An 8,943-nucleotide genomic window follows, 5' to 3' on the forward strand; every position below is an offset into this window, starting at 1 on the left:
GTCTGAGCTGGCAAGAACACTTTACTATCAAGATACCTCAAAAGAGATAACAGTCTTGTCACAAAGCTCATGTATTTGGTTTAGTGAAGTGACCTACCTGTATGCCATTTTCTCCTGTGTTCATGCATGTCATGAATAAAGCACTTACTATACGAGGACTGTAGGTACTAAACTAGTTACTATGTATTGCACAACATGACATTTAACTTAATGGACCCTTTTCACTGGCAGTGATGACGCATTTCCTCAAATTAGCAGCGTAAACAGCAAACATTTTTCCTTTTTTTTAATTTTTTTATTCATTTAATTTAAATTTATAAACACTATACTTTTTGTTATATTACCCTAGTGTACATAAAAAAAATTATTTATACACTAGTGCTGTTATGGGTTTTTTTTTTAAATACAGCTGTAGAGAGTGAGTGATAGAACATTTGGCATCTTTCTCTCTTCTGACTGCCATAATCCATCCATCACTATTTTTCTTCTGGAAAGTTGTGGAAATATAATAGTGGATTTTAACTTTTGCTGATGGAGCAAATGCAAAAACAAAAATAATAATTGCTATGGTCTCCCATTCACCTCTAAAGAAGTTTATCCATCTGTAGTTTACTTCCGTGTTCCAAATCCAGAAATGTGAAAAGGGTCCATTATGGTGTGTTACTGCCATTTACTAAAGAGATAAGACTGATTGTGGTCTACTGCCATCTAGGGATATGCTACTCAAGAATAGAAAGCTGCTCTAAAGCCCAAATAGTCAAGCTGATACTAAATTAATTTAAATTAAACAATATGTGAGGCTTTGCAATATGTTATATTTGTCTTTTATTTGTAATAGCTTACTTTTATTTTTAGAAAAAGAAAACGACCATCATATGACAGAAATAAATAACAAAACGAACAAAAAGGAAGCCACTGAAATTGCATGTAGACCATTAATTCATACTTTCATTTAAAGATATAGTTCACTCAAAACTTTAAATTCAGAATGAGCTTTATTGCCAAGTATGCTTACACATACAAGGAATTTGTCTTGGTGGCAGAAGCTTCCAGTGGACAAACAAGACAGAGATAAAAAAATAAATAAAAATAAAAAGCAAATAGAAAATATAAGTATATATTTATAAAAAAATATATATATATTTACATATGTACAAATACAAATCTGTTATATACAGATAGTGCAAGGGAATGTAATGGCAGAAGAGGTAGGGTATGTTGGATAAATATAAAAAGACTAAACTGTGTATTGCACATAATTAATGCTCAATGGAGCAGTTTTAATTGTTCATGAGATGGATAGCCTGTGGGAAAAAACTGTTCTTGTGCCTGACAGTTCTGGTGCTCATTGCTCTGTAGCGCCGGCCAGAAGGCAACAGTTCAAAAAGGTAATGGGCTGGGTGAGTGGTGTCCCGAGTGATTTTTTCCAGCCCTTTTTCTCACTCTGGAAGTGTAGAGTTCTTGAAGGGAGGGCAGGGGGCAACCAGTAATCCACTCAGCAGTCCGAACTGTCCTTTGTAGTCTTCTGATGTCCGATTTCATAGCTGAACCAAACTAGAAAAGTTATTGAAGTGCAGAGGACAGACTCAATGACTGCTGAGTAGAACTGTATCAGCAGCACCTGTGGCGGGTTGAACTTTCTGCTGGGCCTTTTTCACAGTGAAGTCAATGTGGGTCTTCCACTTCAGTTCATGTGAGATGGCAGACCCCAGGAACCTGCTGCTACAGTGCTGTTCAGAATGGTGAGTAGGGTCAATATCCCTGGGATTCATATCCGAGGTTACCAGAGCCGGCCAGATCCAGCTTCATTCCTGCTTGGTGTCATACTCCACTGCTACGTGTCACTGAGTGATGACAACAAACTACAGCCGGTGCTAGCCAGACATCACTTCAGACTTTTGACTTCAGAGATTGAACTGATGCCAGCTCCAACTGTAAGACATCAGATACTTCATATGCCACTGCCTGAACCTTGGACTTAGGATGGACCCCACCAAACCTCACCAAAATGACCTGCCGGTTGAACTGCGATGCATCTCATTGATCTCTGCCTGCATCACCTTTGTCTATTGATGGACTGCACTCTTGAAATGGAATACTTAGACTATCATTTAATTACCAACAAAAGCCTTCATCAGCCAACTAACAAAGGACAATGCATCTATGTGAACTTCTGCAGTTAATCCAGGATGGACCTCAAAGACATTAGTCATTAATCTCAAAGATCTATATATATAAACACTACATCAACGCTTAATTTACACATTTTAAACCATGACTTGCACTGCACACAAATAACTAATATTGGCATTACATTCATGTTGTTTAGCCAGAGGGGAACTGGCCCCCACAGTGAGCCTGGTTTCTTCCAAGGTTATTTTTCTCCATTAACCAACATCTTATGGAGTTTTGTGTTCCTTGCTACAGTCGCCTTCAACTTGTTCACAGGGGTTCTAAATAAAATTATTATTTAATTATTTAATTTTTATACACATATTTAATCAAACTACACAATGATCATTCAAAGTCTTTATAGATATTACATTTTCATTTATTATGATTTTTTTTTATGCATGATTTCCTGTAAAGCTGCTTTGAAAATGATGTTTGTTGTGAAAAGTGCTATACAAATAAAAATGACTTGACTCGACTTGACTTGGGGTGTTCCTCCTAAAGTCCACTATCATCTCCACTGTTTGGAGCGTGTTCAGCTCCAGGTTGTTTTGACTGCACTAGACAGCCAGCTGTTCAACCTCCCTTCTGTATGCAGACTCATCATCATCCTGGATGAGGCAGATGACAGTGTCATCTTACAAATATGTAAAATACGTGGTAATTGCAGGGTTCTGCTGCATTCTCCACTATATAGGATTAAGAATCAGCCTGCAAGATATGAAATGTGAGTGCAAATTGCGTTCAGCATAGATTTTGTGGGCATTTGAGCTGTTGCCTGATCAGCATAATACCTTTAGTGAATCAGGCAATACAAACACAGACAGCACGTGCAACTAACCGGCGCTTTTACCGGGCGCAGTTTACCGGGCACAGTGAATTCCCCCCAAAATCTTTGAGCTATCAATTCATAAATCTAACACAGACATGATATCAGCCTTATTTTTTACTCGTTCCTTAGTAAGATAAACAACTGCAATAAATAGAGGAAATTTGCGATGAGGAAAGAAACACTACCTCCATATCATCCATTGTGTTGTAGCTTTAAGGTTGAATATCAGTATCGATGATATCCTCTGACATATAGAATGGTGCTTTGCTGCATTTTAGATAGATGAGATAAACAATGAAAACAACACCCTGTTATTACATACAAAAGATGCAACTTAAACAAAAATGAATCTCTATTATTTGACTAATATTGCTGTAGAACCAATTGCATAAAGTCACTATAATACTTAAAATGGACAATAATCCTTATATTTGTATTCATATTTATATTCGTTTATATTAAAATCGTAATATTTATTGTAATAGTAATTATTTCGAGATATCAGTTCACACTGGTCACAATGTCAAATCATTTTGGAGTTGTAATTTGTCTTACTTTCTGGGCAGAAGCTCTAGTTTGAATATGCAAAAGATCACACCAGGAACCAGAAAAGTACAGCACCATCCAAGACAGAGCCAGAATGCATTCTTTAAAGGAAGATATAAACAGGACAATACTGTCAAGAGTGAAAAATCGTGTACAAATGGTTTAACATGATACTTATATAAGAATGCATGTAATTATTTCTGTAAAAAACAACATATATTTATACTACACATTATATATAGGTCTACTACTACATCATAACATTTCCTCCATCTGTTAGCATTCACTCACACAAGGATCAATCACATTCTCACAGGTTGCGGTGTATACATTGCTCAGAGACCCAGGGTGCCATTGACAATCCAAAACTTCTGATATAATCTAGAATAAACCATTAAGATGCTAAATTATGTTTAAAACAGCACCAAAATCATCTGATGGCAAATCAGTCGTGCACATATTTAAATGAATGCTAAACTAACTATCATAGCAAACTACAATATTCTTCGTATACATTCTTTGTAAACATAAATAGCAAAACCTGACTGTAACACCAGCATAGAGGTTTTATCTTTTAGATTTAAAATTAAGATTCTCAGTACTTGCCATGGGCCCTGCCCTTTATTTGGGACAGCCCTGTTTCAGCTGCATTGATTTATAGTTGTTTTGTTCTTTAGCCTTTATCCCTCAGTCATGTGTAATTTAACTACATTGTATTTTAACACGGAAATGTGACTAAATTAAGAATGTAGAAGCAACAGGTTCAACCAAGCAAAGAACTTTGTATCTGCCTGTTTGAATAGCAGTTAATGGAATCTAATTTGGTTGGTTTAAAGGGAACACAATTTGCATGAGATGATAAATCACAGCAGTGATTTCTGGGAAATATTACAAGAAACCTCCTTCTGGATAAACCATGTTAAATAAAATACCTCTTGATTATAATACTCTGTTATACTGAAAGCAAAGTGTTAAAGTAAACATAATGAGTTCATATAATTAGAGTTTTTGTCTTTGTCTCTTACACATTACTGTGAAATTCACATTAATTGTAAACTACAGTTAAAATGTCGGTCCCCAAAAATATGCAAAATTGATTTTTTATATAGAGTTGTGTCCAACTACTTACCGCATGTCTGACCCAGTTCATGTAGTGTTGTAGTAGCTCCTCTGGCTTGTTATCTGCACACAAAGACACCTACTGGAGAAGTCAAATCATCTAAAATCATGTCTGAAAAGGGGCATAGCAATCCTTATAACTGGAGGAGACAATCAATAATGACATACAGTATGTCAACTCATCCCTCAGTCTATGGGGCAATATTTTTGTTTAAGCACTATTAATTCTTACATACAAAATGTGTATTATTTGAGCTGTAAAGTTGCAAAACTCGTGTTCTAGGTGGAGGAAACAACTTAATTCCTCTGGGTGGATTTTTTAGCAGTGAACATGACATGTTACAATGTTTACCGTTTTTACATGGTCATGACAGAAGCTGAAATATTGGACATAACTTTGCACAGACAAGGTTAATAAGTGATTTTATCATACTAGTCATGTTATGATGATGTTTAAGTCTTCTCGCTATACTTTCGAACGTTTATCTCAGTGCAATGCCTAGCCCCACAGACTTCTATTGTAAGTGCATGACTCTTAACATGATTCAAAATTATGTTGTGTGGTAATTGTCAGCATGCATCAAATGTTGGTAGAGCTTAAGTTGTATTGAACCAGGAACACCCATTAAAATATATAATGTTGAACAATTATTTAATTTGATGTTATTTTTTAGTTATTTAGGATTGATGTCATGGAACGTTATTGCACATGTTTAAAACTGACTTAACATTTGCTATGATATAAGGAACCTCACTTTGAAGAGCTGCTTGAGTCTGACTGGTGCTCTGTAGGATATTATCAGCACTGGTCTAAAGAAAGAAGCAACAGTTGAAATAAACATGTATGCTAACCCACAAGAAAACAAACAAATGTTTCCACAGCTATGTTAAACCAACTACAAAGCATGAGCGTAGACCAACTGAAATGACACAGCTCAAACTTCTGAGACCAGGGTTGGGGAGTAACGGAATACATGTAACGGGATTACATATTTAAAATACAAAATATAAGTAACTGTATTCCACTACAGTTATAATTGAAATCATTGGTTATTAGAATACAGTTACATTCAAAAAATATTTTGATTACTGAAGAGATTACTTTGCATTTTTTTGTCATTTGTTTCATTTAATATTTAGTCCTTTCAGATGGAAAACATTTATACATATAAATGATGCAATCCAAAGTGCATTTGAACATCGGTGAAACACTTTCTTATGATGTGTTACATTCATATGAGCAGACAGAGAAGTAAGTTTGAAGTAAGTTTGGAGCAGAAGAAATAGAAATAAACCTTGTGTAAACTGTCAGCTTTATGCTAAGCTAAAATGCTATTTCTAGCCATTTTACATGCACATGTTACCAGGCACGATCATATTTTTTTATCAAGAAAATTAATGTTGGATCGTAATTTCTTTGTTTCTTGTAAGACCTTTGATATTAGGACAAAAATCATATTCTTGATAATAATTTTTGTATTGTTTTCCTTAAAACAAGATCAATTAGATTTATCTTGTTTCAGAAACAGCACTGCATAAGACACTTAGGTTTTTCAGAGAATGTATTTTTAACATGTGTATTTTGTCTTACTGTACTGGCAGAGTTTTTATAGACAAAAGATGTGAAAAAATCTACCAGTGCTGAAGAAGTAATCCAAAGTATTTAGAATACGTTACTGACCTTGAGTAATCTAATGGAATATGTTACAAATTACATTTTACAGCATGTATTCTGTAATCTGTAGTGGAATACATTTCAAAAGTAACCCTCCCAACCCTGTCTGAGACATATTACACAGAGACATATTTTACATGCACCTTGATGGCTTTAGAAATACATTCATATTAAAGACTTCATCCATATGGTGTAGAACACGGATCTTCCTTGAACTTAAAAACAACAGAGCTCATGCCAATGGACACTTTATGCACCAACTACCCTAATACGCTGTACAAAATGTTTTGTCAGGATCACAGTATCCTAGAAAATGTGCTTCATGTGGTAACATCTGAATAAACTGCTTTTAATCAAGTCAATAATATTTGTAATTCCTTAGGTTACACAAATGCAAGTCATTTTTAATGGTTTAAACAAGTAGAAATACTGTAGACAGTTCACTTAAAAACTGAAAATACGGTTATAATTTGCTCACCATCATGTTGTTCCAAACCTTTCTTTCTTATGTGGAACACAATAGATGTTAGGCAGAATGTTAGCCTCAGTCACCATTCACTTTCATTGTATGGGGAAAAAAGATCCAAAAAAAGTGAATAGTGACTGAGGCTAACATTCTCCCTAACATCTCCTTTTGTGTTCCATGAAAGAAAGAAAGTCTTATGAGTTTTAAACAACATGAGTGTAAATAAATAATGACAGAATTTAACATTTTTGGTTTGTTTGCCACTTTTTACATTGTATAGAACCTTACTAGTATATCTCTGAAGTTTTCATATTTAGCTTGAGCAAAGAGTCATTTGTGGTCCAATTTGCGATCTGTGTTATGTTGAAAGTTTGCATTGTCGTTTGTGGCTCGATAATCCAGTTAAATGTCTGTACAAAATGTTTGTCAATTTTTGTGCTCGTAATACCTCAAAAATCTGCCCACTGGTCCAGGCCCTGCAGCCTAAAGTGTAAGCATGCCCTCCAAAGAAAAGAGTGATGAAGGGCCAAGAAAGGGTGAATGTCACACCAGCATCTCTAAAACAAATTAAACTCTTCTTGAAGTTTCTGGGTTGTGCACATATTATTCATTAATATTTGCTGACTGCTAAGAAATGGGCAACTAGCTTCTTTTTATTTACGCAAATGAAAAGAATCTCATTAATGTGTTGGTCATAGAATGCTCTGTCTTTGCCATGTGATAAATTACATCAAGAATTACACTGCTTAGACCCTAAGCAGGTAGATGGCTGACAGCTTCAATTGGTCGGTCAGGTACACAGGGTAAACAGCAGGAAAGAATATCAGAGGAACACAAATAGCCAGTCCAGCAAACATCAGCAATACTATAATTAGAATCAGGGTGTAGAACACCACTGATAATGTCCACCTGTAAGTGGAAACAGAGAAATATTATGAGGTAAAAATGGATGTGGATTATGTCTCATTACATAAGCATGAAAATTCCTTGGCATAATTAGTTACTGTACAAAATGCATGGTATGATAACAACAGGCATAAGAGCTCAGATTAAAATGGCTCAATCACTCATTTCTTTGTTTGTTTATTTATGTATTTATTTATCATTGAACTAACCTAAATGTCTCTTTTTACACACAATATCTGAGAGAAATTGAATCCTTACCTAATATAGTCATATTATTTGATGTCCCTGTGGTATCTGTTTAGTATTGAAAGCACACCAGATGCAGCGGTTGAGAGTGAGTCTAGTGACGTAAACGTGTCACTGTAGTTTGTAAAGAAATCCTTCGTCTCATTCAAGTCAGCAACAAGTGCTTTAGGCTTTCTTGCTGGGAAAAATTCACACAGAAACAGCAGGCAAACCCTGTAAAAAAAATCCTGTTAAATTTACGGTAAAAAACTGGCAGCTGTGGTTGCCAGAAATTCACCGTAAAAAATACGGTAACCATGTTTCAGGCTTTACGGGATGTAATTTTGATGCCTGTATATTTGACGGTGCATTACCGTCATTTATATTATTAAATAATAAACTTGATATATTAACCTTCTGAAACTGTAAAAATCTGCTTTTCACTTTATAATGTATTGTTAATCACCATAGTAATTACAAAAGGGCACATGATGACATGAAGTTCAACAATAGAGGCCCTTCCTGGAGCAATGACCAATAAACATGTAGAGACAGTGCTCAGTGTCACTCACACAAACACTATAATCATCAGGGTAACACGTGAAATTAAAATAATGCAATAAACATTAACTAAACTACATCAAATATAACACAGAAAACCCCAAAGTACATAACTGATATTAAAAATAAGAAGAAACTAAATGATGATGAACTGAATAATGAAATGAACTGGGTCACGCAGGGAATTCTGGGAATGCCGGATTATTGTTTTTTACCGTAATTTAAACAATAATTTACCATAAAATACATGTACTCGCTTGTTGAAGTGATGGTGGTGGTGTAGTGGACTAAAGCACATAACTGATAATCAGAAGGTTGCTGATTCAATCCCCACAGCCACCACAATTGTGTCCTTGAGCAAGGCACTTAACTCCAGGTTGCTCCAGGGGGATTGTCGCTGTAATAAGTGCACTGTAAGTCGCTTTGGATAAAAGCGTCTGC

The sequence above is a fragment of the Myxocyprinus asiaticus genome, chromosome 3 (genome assembly GCF_019703515.2).
Source record: "Myxocyprinus asiaticus isolate MX2 ecotype Aquarium Trade chromosome 3, UBuf_Myxa_2, whole genome shotgun sequence".
Lineage (NCBI taxonomy): Eukaryota > Metazoa > Chordata > Actinopteri > Cypriniformes > Catostomidae > Myxocyprinus > Myxocyprinus asiaticus.